Source organism: Aquila chrysaetos, chromosome 4 (genome assembly GCF_900496995.4).
Source record: "Aquila chrysaetos chrysaetos chromosome 4, bAquChr1.4, whole genome shotgun sequence".
Classification (NCBI taxonomy): Eukaryota; Metazoa; Chordata; class Aves; order Accipitriformes; family Accipitridae; genus Aquila; species Aquila chrysaetos.
The window spans coordinates 15566181-15578052 of NC_044007.1; the positions used below are offsets into that span (position 1 = coordinate 15566181).

Below are 11872 nucleotides of genomic sequence, written 5' to 3' on the forward strand. Positions count from 1 at the left end.
GGCAGATTCATATTGTATCATCTTGTCTCCTCACTACTCAGTCATTTTTAAAGAGAAGACAGTCCCAAACAGAAATATTCAGCAGCAGATTTGTTCCTGGGGGTGTGCAGCAGCAATTGCATGTACCACAGAGCAGCCAACACAGAGAAGGGGCATCACAGGAACTGGAAGTTTCTGTGTGAGGAAGACCCACGCACTGGAAGGTCACTGTGCTAAAAGCAAGAAGATTCTCCACTGAAAGCAAATTTAGGCTCTTATTTAACAAAAGTCACCAAAAGTGTGGAAAAGCTGGTGAGGATCTCAATTTGAAAGGCCCTGCCAAGTTTCAAGAGGATGTACCCCCCCTCCCTTTAAATAATGCCCCAAATAAGGGCTTTACTATTCTCTCAGTTAATCCTGAATATCTATCCAATCCAGAAACATCACGTTCATCTAGTAAAATGAAGATACTTTTAAGTCATCAGTCTCAGAAAATTATCTTATTATTTCCATGTTTGTTATTATGTGAAATATGTTCACATATATGCTATGTATGAATGTTAGAATACATTCTTCATGAAATATGATTCTTTTCTTTCTTAGTTCAAGTGTGACTTTTATCCTTACTGCCCACATTGTGGGAAACTGTTACACATATATACAACAAAGGCTGTTTCCAAGCTTGAAGGGCTTGAAGAAACAAACCAAGCCAACCAGGCAAGCACATGTTTTCAAGTATTAAAAAGAAATGTCTCCAAAGGGAAGGATAGTTATTCTTTACAAGAGGAAAGAGGTGCTTCTTTATCCCTGATCTCTGTTTTGAATGTCAAATCTAAGGGTGTGAATGGGATGCAATCTAAAGGTGTGCTTGCCGTTAGTATCGATATACCCGAGTTAGCTTTCAATTAGCGTTGTTTGGATCTGAAGAGCTACAGTTACCAAGTGTTTATCGAGAATTTTATCTGACTTTATGCAGCCTGTACCATTGGGCAAGATGCTGTTTGAGTACCCGAGTACAATCTTTATCTCGCCTAATCGTAGAAAACAGCACTAGAAGGACCCCGACAAGTCCTCTAGTCCTCCCTCCGCTGCTCTTCATCCTAAACCAGTCTCCCTAGTTCCTGAAAACCGGTGTGATGAGGTCTCCAGAGCCACCCTGTGCAATCATTTCCAGTGCTTTACTCTCTTTGTTACAGCATTTTATCTATTGTCTAACCTAACTATCCCTTATGGCAATTTCAGCCCATTACTTTTTGTCCCATTCACAGCGAACGCAAAGGGCAGCGTGTCCCCGCTGTTCTTTGTAAGATTTTCTTACACACCTGAAGACTGTTAGTGTGTCTCTTTTCTCTCTTCTCCAGAGAAGATGAGCCTCTAACAGTAACACAAAGAGAAATAATAATGGTAATAATAACTATCAAGTCCTATTCACTGACACGTCTTTCAAATTATCTACTTCGTGTCTCTCTCTCACGCCCTCACCATGAGCTAAGTACGGCGCAGCAATCTGAATTAAAGCACAGGCTCCTATGCCATCCCCCCTCCGGAACGTAAACGCCGTTGGCCGCCCGGGCAGACTGCCCCCAGGCCCAGCCCCCGCAGGCGGCCCCCGAAGCCCCAGCGCGGCCGGCGGCGGGCGCGGCGGTGTGGCGGCCGGCGGCAGAAGAGCGGTGCGGGAGTGCCACCTGCTGCTCAGCCCGGCCCGGCCGAGGGACGGGGGGCACAGGAGCGGGCCGAGGAGCTGCACGGGGCCTGCTGCGAATCACCGAACAGCCGCGTAAAAGTAAATACGCTAAAACAGCATCCGGGCGGGGGGGGGGGGGCGGTAAAATCTCATCGCTGTCGGGAAGTCCAAACCCTCGGAGTTTAATTTCTTCGTTTCCAGCAGCAGCAGCTACCCCTTCTTCATGACCCAAGCTATGAAAGGCTTGTCAGAACTAAACGTTTTCCTAACTAATTTGAAGTCGGTATGAGACACAGGCATGCAAGCCTTGAAACAAAGAAAATCTCCAGGTATAATCTCTGCCTCCCACTCTCTGATGTCAAGATCTTATTTTAAACAGAGATGACTTGACACCAATTAAGCAAGCAAACAGCTGAGGAAAATAAGAATTGTTCTGAACTTGGTAATCTCTCTCAAGTAGAGCAGAAAACTTCTAAGAGGTTTGATTTGGCCTGGAAAATCACAGAGCATCCATGTTTTCCAGCTTCACCTGGTGGGTCATGGGTAAGTCAGGCTTAATACCTGGTATTCAGGTTCCAGTTACAGTTTCTAAAAGAGAATAAATTACTGTTGCTATTGACAACACTCCAACGGGGGAATAATAAACATAACTAGAAGTGGCCAGTAACCTCTATCAGAAAATGCTGATTTGAGGAAATAAAAATGCTAATTAGATGTATTGGTTGCTCAATTTTTTAATGAAAAAAATATTGAAACATGTTCTGGCAGAGGCGAAATATTTTATGTCAAGCTCATCAAAATGTTTATTTTATATATGGCTATATATTAGAAAAGGTTAAGAAAAAGGACAGAAGACTACTTCAGTAATATTGAAATAACTGACTGAAAAATCTTCTTGGAATTTTCTTTCTATATTTCTAAAACTTGAGTGGCTGTACTGGCATTTCCTTGCAGTGAGAGCAAGAAATGTATTCCAAGTTTTTAAATATTTTCATCTATCTATGGAAAATCCAGATTCTATATGGCAGAAAACTGGGGAAGTGGGAATGGTAATTACTGAAGTTAACATGGAGAACTGGGAATAGAATTGCATAAAGCAGGAAGACAGAAGGGAAGAGCACAAAAAATTAAAATGCTGGGTCAGAGAGATAAATAATTAAACTAGCAAAGGAGGGAAGAAGGAACAAGATCATCTTTAAAAGGCCATGGTCATCACTATTGTATTATGTAGTAACTCAAATCTGTTCATGCATTACAGTATATGAATTTTACATTTGATTTACCCAAGTACGCCTCTTTTTTTCTTTCTTTTTTTTTTTTAACAGACTCATGCCGCACAGCAGCAATCAATTGCATTTTTGCTATGTATATGTATTTTTGCTGGATGTATGGAACAACAGGCTGGGAGGGGAGGTGGGCCTTAAAGATGTCATATCCAGCTATTCATGTACGTGCACATATCCCTGAGAAACTGCACAATACCCCTTGCCTTAGCACTGACTGACCATCTAAAGCATCCCTGACATCGTGAGGTTAGCATACAAAAATCTAGGGAACAGCAGGCTTTTAGTCATGGGCAAGAAGATACCAAATTAGCTGCAACAGGTGAATTACCTGGAACATCAGCTTAAACTTGATGTGCCAGATCATTGTGGCTGCTGTGCTTGCCGTTTACTTTAGCAACTATGAAGAATGAGCAAGAGCTAGACATGGCTTCATAGAAGAAACTGATGTTGCTCATCCTGCTGTCAGCAATTAAAGAAGATTCATTAGTAGATACTGCCATAGGAAGTGATTTTTGTTATGAAGTGTGCAGAGGTGCGCCTGTTTGAAGGGTGTTCCATGAAAATAAATGGAACTAGTGGATGTTTGATTGGCTTTGGGTAAGATAGATTTTGTTATGTATTGAAATAACTTGTGACATTTTAGAAGGATCAGAAAGTAAATTGTCTGAAGATGAAGTTATAAAGTAACCCATGAGTTTAAGATGTTTGTCAAAGGATGATCCGTTGCTGTCATCTGGAACAGCCCTGATTACTCAGATTGTCTGACTTGAGGCAGGTGCAGTAGGTAACAAGCTGGTGTCTCTAGCTCTTCCACCCACATAGCATCATAGAATATCTCAAGCTGAAAGGGACCCATATGTATCATCAAGTCCAACTCCCTGTTCCTTGCAGGACTACCTAAAACTAAACCATATGACTAAGAGCATCTTCCAGACACTCCTTGAACTCTTGACAGGCTTAGTGCCATGACCACTTCCCTGGGGAGCCTGTTCCAGTGACCGACCACCCTCTCAGTGAAGAACCTTTTCCTAATGTCCAATCTGAACTTCCCCTGATGCAGCTTCATTCCATTTCCTTGTGTCCTATCACTGGTCACCAGAGACCAGCACCTCCCTCTCGTCTGCCTCCCTTGAGGAAGTTGTAAACTGTGATGCAGACACCCCTCATCCTTTTCTTCTCCAAGCTGAACAAACCAAATTACCTCAGCCCCTCCTCGTAACTCTTGCCCTCAAGGCCTTCCACCATTTTGATTGCCCTCCTCTGGATGCACTCTAATAGTCTGGTGTCCTTCTTATATTGAGGCGCCCAAAACTGCACACAGCATTCGAGGTTGTTCTGCACCAGTGCAGTATAGAGTGAGACAATCACCTCCCTTGGCCAGCTAGCTACGCTGTGCTTGATGCACCCCAGGCCACGGTTGGCCCTTTTGGTTGCCAGAGCACACTGTTGACTCATATTCAACTTGCCATCAACCGAGACCCCCCGATCTCTTTTCACGGGGCTGCTTGCCAGCCTCTCGTGCCCCAATTTGCATGTATAACCAGGATTACACCATCCCAGGTGGAGAATCTGACACTTGCTCTTGTTAAATTTCATATGGTTGGTGACTGCCCAGCTCTCTAGTCTATCCAGATCTCTCTGTAAGGCCTCTTTACCCTCAAGGGAGTCCACAGCTCCTCCTAGTTCAGTATTGTCGGCAAACTTACTCAATGTACATTCAATTCCTGCGTCCAGGAAACATTAAAGAGCACTGGCCCTAAAATTGAGCCCTGGGGAACCCCACTGGTGACTGGCCACCAGCCTGATGTAAATCCCATTTACTATAACCCTTTTAGCCTGACCCATGAGCCAATTGCTCACCCAATGTGTTATGGACTTGTCTAGCTGTGTAATGGACAGTTTATCCAGAAGGGTACTGTGAGAGATAGTAACAAAAGCTTTGCTAAAATCCCAAAACCTCACATCTACTGGCTTGCCTTTGTCAACTAGATAGGTGACCTTGTCATAAAAGGAAATTAAGCTAGTCAAGCAGGACTTTCCCCTCAGGAACCCATGCTGGCTATGACCAATGACTGTGTTGTCTCTCAAGTGTTTTTCAACAGCTCCCAGAACAACCTTCTCCATAATTTTACCAGGCACTGAAGTGAGACTGACAGGCCTGTAATTACCAGGGTCTTCCTTCTTACCCTTCTTGAAAACTGGGACAACATTTGCTAGCTTCCAGTCAACTGGGACCTCTCCAGACTCTCAAGACCATTGAAAAATAATGGAGAGAGGGCCCGTGATAACATCAGCCTACTATTTCAGTACTCTTGGATAATCCCATTGGGCCCCATAGACTTATGCGCATCCAGCTGGAGCAGCAAATCTCGAACAAGTTCAGAGTCAGCTGGGAGTTTATCATCCCCCCAGTCATGGTCTTCCAACACAGGGCGCTGAGGGACACCAGGGCCCATCATCAGTGTTGAAGATCGAGGTGAAGGTGGCATTAATATCACGTGGGAAGTTCTTAACACTCAGTTCGTCTTGAGGTATTTGCTTAAGTCTCCTTTGTCTTACCTACATTAGCTATCTAAAAGATAGGTAGCTGTTCTATGCTACTCATCCAGCTTTCCTCTGTAGCAAGGGAGGCACTTGAAGAGGCAAATCAGAGCATCTGTGGTGGGTTTCCGCTGAGTGCCTCAGGAGAAGCCCATCTCCATTAGCTACATGAGAGCACTGGAAACTAATCTTCCAGTTGCCATTGGCACCTACAATTAGGCAGTAAGAACTCTCACCTGTGCTTTTATGACATTATTTCTATGACAGAAACCATCAGACAACAATTTTTAAATTTTTTATATGCAAATGGCTGGGACATGTCAGATAGGAACTCTCCGGGATATCCAGACCAACCGCCCTCCAAACCATAACTGCTTCAAACCCCCTCCAACAAGCACCCGTGTGTGAACTCCTCATCTCTGGAAATCCCCTGACACTAATGATGCCATCTCAGATCCGCTTCTTTCTCCAGCCTCCAAGACTTGCCACTTCCCCAAGATAACCTCCTGCTAAAATGCCAAGCCCGCAATGTATCTCCAAAATGAATCCCTCCTTTCCATTGAAAACCCTATCCTAGCTGCTGATCCTTAGTCATCTCTTACTTTTAAAGTATTTTCTGTGGTATCTCATTACTGAAGCCTTGTCTCCTGCAAAGTTGCCTTGCCTCATGCAAAGTTGCCTTGCCCAAAGACCGTAGTACAGAGGACGCTATCTGCTTAATTATCAACTGGCTTCTCTTCCACAGTAGCCTCAAATCTCTGCTTCTCCATTTTAATGCCTGTGGCAAAGCCAGAGGTGAGATGAAAAAAAAAGGTCTCTTCACAGAGCAGGGTCTGTTTACAGTTGAACTCTTCCTTACACACTACCACTCCAAGTGCACCCAAGGATACAGGGAATGAAGCACCCTCAGCCCTGTGTCCCTTCCTTCCTCGGTTCTTACTGCATCATGCCATTGTCGGCAATGTCACTAGTTATTCTAGTTCTGAAGATGAACATTAAAGCACTTTACTTGTATGAATAATTGCAGCAAACAGGCTTCTTTCACCTTCTTTCCCCTCTTGCCGCCGTCTTGCCCTTGGTATCTCATTCAGTATTCGGCTTTGTGCTCTTGGCAGCTGGCAACCCCGGAGTCCCAGTGGCTGAGAGGATGAAACCTGCAGGACTGGAAAGAAGATGTGCTTTTAATTGATCCCTGAAGCAACGTGCAGGAATCCAGAGGAGGATATTCTGGTGATTACACAGCTTAAATATTTGATACCCAGGGTAGGTTTTGGAGGATTGTTTGGCTTTGTTTGTTTTAAATGATAAGCAGACAAGTCTGCAAAGTGAAGTTTGGCTCTGAGGGGTGACTCTGAGCTGTTATCCCATAGTCCACATTTTTCTATCTCTGTGGGTTTCCTTATTGAGTTTTCACCTGCTTACAAGTGTTTTTCCGCCCTCAGTGTTACATCCGAAATATGAATATTTGAAATCTGGGGCTTTTCTGCTTCCTCAGCAACGAAGTTTATGGGATTGAATCATTTATAACTTGGTTTCCATTTTTTGGACACATAAGTACAGTTGCAGATGCATCACAGCTAGTTTTGTCCCATACTGCATGGTCAGTAGCAGCCATCAGCTGGGGAGTCTTTTCCTTTCTTAGGTATGTTCTTGGGTACACATGCAGAGCTGATTTCTGAATAAATGTGCTTGCCCAGGTTTTTAGTTTTGTGCTTCATTTTTATGGGTCTTTTTTTTTTTCTTGCACTCCCAGTTTTACTACATCAGCTTTGAAAGTGTTTTTCCTTATGTGAGAATGGTCAAGCTGCGTTTTTCTAATGACCTTAATATTAAAGAAAAGATGCCACTGAGTCTATGACATAAAGATGTCAAAAAGATATTAAATGTAGTCATACTGAGGAACATTTTATTGTCTGTGTTATTCAACTGGAACAGAAAGTTACTTGCTGCTTTGTAATTAAACAAAATACTTTGAATAAGCTCTCAGGTCTTTTAAAAGCCCTAACAGATCATATGTGAGTCCAAGAATTAAAAAAGCAACAAAATGTGATTGTGATAAGTCTTAGGCAATGTGCTCCACAGTAAGGGTGAGAGTGAGCACTCCGGGAAACATTTAAGATTAAATAATATTTATTCTGAAATGACAGATTACATGTATCCCATGCACGTAGTATCTCATGTTGTTTAAAACAAATTATTCTTTAAAAAAGTGAAAATAATGTCTAAATTATGTAATATTTTCCATTTTATCTTCCCTGTATTCCACACACCTTCCCACTCTCTTGGAGAGTCTGAGAGCACAGTTTGCAGAATGCTGTGAAGATTAAGCCAAGGCAGCGACAAAAGTATACAGACAACAGTCTGAGGAGTTAGCGTCCCTGAAATATTAGTAATGAATTAAAAATAGTCATAATGAAAGAAAAACATTTATGAAATCTGAAAATTCTTTACATCATTTTTGATGAAATAGAAATTTTCATTTCAGATCGAAAGAAGGAGAGAGGAATAAATTTGGGGTCTGAATGCCTTTTATCCTATTTGATTCAGAAACTGGAATAAAAATGTAAATATTCTTTTTACTAAATAAATAATAATAATATTTTATATTTATTTTATTATAGCAATATATAATTTAATATTAATTTAACGTTAATTTACATTACTTTATATTTTCATGCAAATATTGTCCCAAATAAAAGACATTTTAGAATATATATGTTTATTAGATGCAAATAGAGATTTCTGTGTAACACCATATTACATGTAAAACTATGTAAAAATCTACTACTTGCAGGTATGTATGTATATATTTTTTCATTTTTACAACAACCCTCCCGAGCAAGCAAACACACAAAAAGAGGGCCTGTTAGGAGCAACACAGACACCTGCCTCGAGAGCCCTTGGAATGAAGAAGGAAGCCCTGTGGTGGAGGTGAGCCTTTGCTAGGCGAAGCGTTGCTGCTTCACCTCATCTTCTGCTCTTGCTTGTGTTTACAGATGCAGTGCTGCGGGTTGGGGCATCCGAAAGATTTCAGTTACTATGGTAATGGATTTGAGGCAGGCAGAGCACTCGCTGTCGCTCGGGGCTCGTGGTTTCCCGTTGCGGAGCCAGGAGGACGAGCCGGTGGTGGGATGCCAGTCCGGGCATCACGGCGTGGAAGTTGCTCCTGGCCGCCTTCCCCGAAGCAGCGTGCAGGGGCGCAGAGCTGCCCTCCCTCCCCAGTGAGACCCCCGGCCGCTCGCGGGGGGCCGGGAAGATTCAGGGGGGTCCCCGTGGCCTTCAAAATCTTGTGATGGGTATTTGGCATGGCAGCTGGAGGCTTTAGGTCCGCGCAGCGCCGGTTCATTTGCCATCCACCGAAGGCTCTGGGCTTGTTGTCCGTCGCGACAGTTCCTGAAGAGTTAAACTCCGCAACACCGGTATAGAAATAGTAATTCCAATTAAGGTAATCGCCAGGGAGCAATTGAAGGAGAAATAAAAATGTGGTGTTCTCATTTCCATAAGCAAATGAAAATAATTTAGATGACTTGTATCTAGATGAAGGAGAATGCCTATGTAAAAACTAATTACCCTCCGTGCTAATTACAACAAAGAGGATAAAGGACAAACCTTTTGAAAAATATCCAAGGATATTAAATGGAGTTTTATTAATAGATGAAATAAGCTGAAAATGAGAGTTGTGATATATCGTGTTTGGGCCTAGATTCAATAAAAACTCTCTCTGGCTTCCGCTTCGCAGCAGCCCCATAAAATCAATTTATTATATGAAGCCAGATGGGTCTTTTATTGAACCTGGACCTTATTCATTAAATAAAAGTAATTATCATCAGACTTAAAAGAAACAATACCTACTGCTTCATAAATCAGTCACTACCCCATACATTTAAGTGATAATGAGAAAGAAAAATATATTTTTAAATCAATAGACACACAGTTCATCAAATGTAAGAGCAGGGCATGTAATATATTTTCTGGTGTAATTTGTTCCTAAGCACAGGGTTCATTTAAAGCATAATATCTGCTTTGGCTGTTGAATTTGGATCAACCAATGGCACCGGCCATGCAGAGCATGATGCTCTTGACCTTTTCCCTGGACCTCTGATTTCAAACATGGAAGAACTGGGTCTGAGATGGGGAACGTGAAAAACAAGCAGCAGCACCAAACACAGCTCACCTTTCTTTATGCCACTGTATTTGACATGAGCTTTGTTCTAACTCCTGTGCTGGCAGTCCTTTACCCCAGAGACCAACCTCCCTTGAATTTTCAAATCCTCTCTATAACATTGTTCCAGGCAGGACCTGGCATGGAATAAAAAGAGATGCAGAAGTAGGGATCTAGTTTATCTCAGGTGCAGTTATTCAAGGGAATGAGACCTCAGTAGATGCCAAGGCTTAACAGCAGAAGGGTTGTAGGCTGAACACATAGACATCTCACACTACCTAACCTAAGCTAACATTTTGATAGTGAAAGAGAAATGGCCACGCATGGTAGGGCTTTTTCTTTGCACAACTAAAAATGGCACAGAATGGAGGAAATTGGTGGAAGACACAGGGAAGAGCGACCCAGGCCAAGGGACTGACTAGGAACATGATGTTTCAACTGGATTAGGAACGCAATTAAAGCTGGACTGAAGTCAGACAAGGAAGAAATTTCCAGCAGGGTTTTGTCAGTGCCATTTACACAGATCTCATGCACAGATTTTCATATATGTCACCAAATGGAGTCAATAGACCTAGATTTCAGTATTTTTTAATATTCAGTATTTAAAATATTATCATATTGAATTATGTCATTGTCACCACTACTGACTTGAATCAATCACTTTCTCGAAAGTACTCAATTCAAATAATTACTGGCAACAATAGTGTAATTCAGTACGGTAATACTTAAAAAACAGAATATGGGTCTTGAAATCGAATTAATTGTCTTCAGCTGCTGTTTCTAGTACCGTGCCTCTCTCCTGCTTCCCTGGAGAAGTTTGTAGTTGGGTTATACCACATCTTGCTATGTATTTTATAACACACAGAGGATAAAAACTTCCCTGACTTAAATCACAACATACTCAAGTGCAGCCTGTAGTTTAAACGCTGACCTGGAAAGTGTACTTCCCTTTTCAATTTCGTTTCTTTAGGTATTTTTCCCTCTGTCTTTCAGGATGATAATAATGATGATTTGTGTTGCTGCTATCCCACTGCGTTAGCTACTCTGTGAGCACTGAACAAAAAGGTTTATCTGCAGGACATTTCTACTGCTTGTTTATGGCCTTCATTCCTGGGACACCAGCAGTGGGATTCCTGCTTGGCAGAAGAGCTGAAGTGCTTATCTGGCCAAGGTGTAAGTAAATTTTTCCTAAAACTTTAAAGCGCTCGGTGGGGTCGGACCCTGAGCACTCGGAGGGAGCCCAGTACCACAGTGAATTCTTTAAAGGCTGATGAAGTAGATGAGTTTAACCACTCACCAGAGAAGTCCCTGGTATTTTCAAAAGAGGGAAATCTCAGGGACTCCGTTCCTCGTGGCTGCCGGAACAGACGCGCTTTGTGCTGGTAAACCTTTCCCGGCCTGTGCTATCACAGAAAAACCATCAACGTCTTTCTCTGGCACTTGTGTTTCTTCCCCGACATGAGCTGGCTTAGGGCTGATGTACGATGATAGCAGAGCCACAGGAGCACCCTCGTGCTTCGGACTCTGCCTTCCCCATGCTCCTCTTCTCTCTCTCGTATTTTCCTCTGCGCTCTTTCCAGCGTCAGGGCACTGCTTATGCCTGACAACTGTATCTGGTTTCTTGGGCAGAAGAAATAGCTAAAAGGCTCAGAGTCCTCCTTCAGGCCACCGAAGACTTCACCTGGATCAACAGGTCCTGGATGGTAGGTGATTATTTGGGCTTTGATTATTTGATTATTATTTATTTCAATATTAAGGTATATAAATACTGTACAGTTATTGAGAATTTACTGAAAGGGACGTATGCAGAGCAGGGAGGAATGCAGAACAAGGCAGCAGGAACCGGTAACACTGGGATGTTCCTGAAATCTGCCCCTTTGGAGCCATGTGAGGCGGCACACTGGTATTCAGGTCCCAGAATTTGCTCCTGACAGCGAACATGGGCTTCTCTTCTTTCAAGAGCTGAACAGAGCTCACTTTCAAAGTGCAGTTGCTGGAGGGTTTTGTTCTTTGTGCTCAGAGCATGCCTCCAGGAAGATGCGCGATGGGCTGACATGGCTTCCTGAGCCTTCTCCTTACACTATGCAGTTTATGTTAAAACAACACTACATTAAAAATTCAAACAATCGCCTCCACCCATTCTATTAAGAAAACAAATTTGCAGACTGATCCTCTTGTTGTGTGTTTGCTATTTTCCAAACACAGCTGTCAGCTGTGGGT

General features: G+C 42.8%; 1 long non-coding RNA gene across 1 annotated transcript; it reads right to left on the reverse strand.

Moving 5' to 3' along the window:
- Nucleotides 1-4319: 4319 nt before the first annotated feature.
- Nucleotides 4320-10705, reverse strand: LOC121233277. The gene is made up of 3 exons (XR_005932302.1): nt 10696-10705; nt 9919-9926; nt 4320-4410 (listed from the first exon to the last, which is right to left on the reverse strand). It is a non-coding gene; the product is annotated as an uncharacterized LOC121233277 (long non-coding RNA).
- Nucleotides 10706-11872: the final 1167 nt, after the last annotated feature.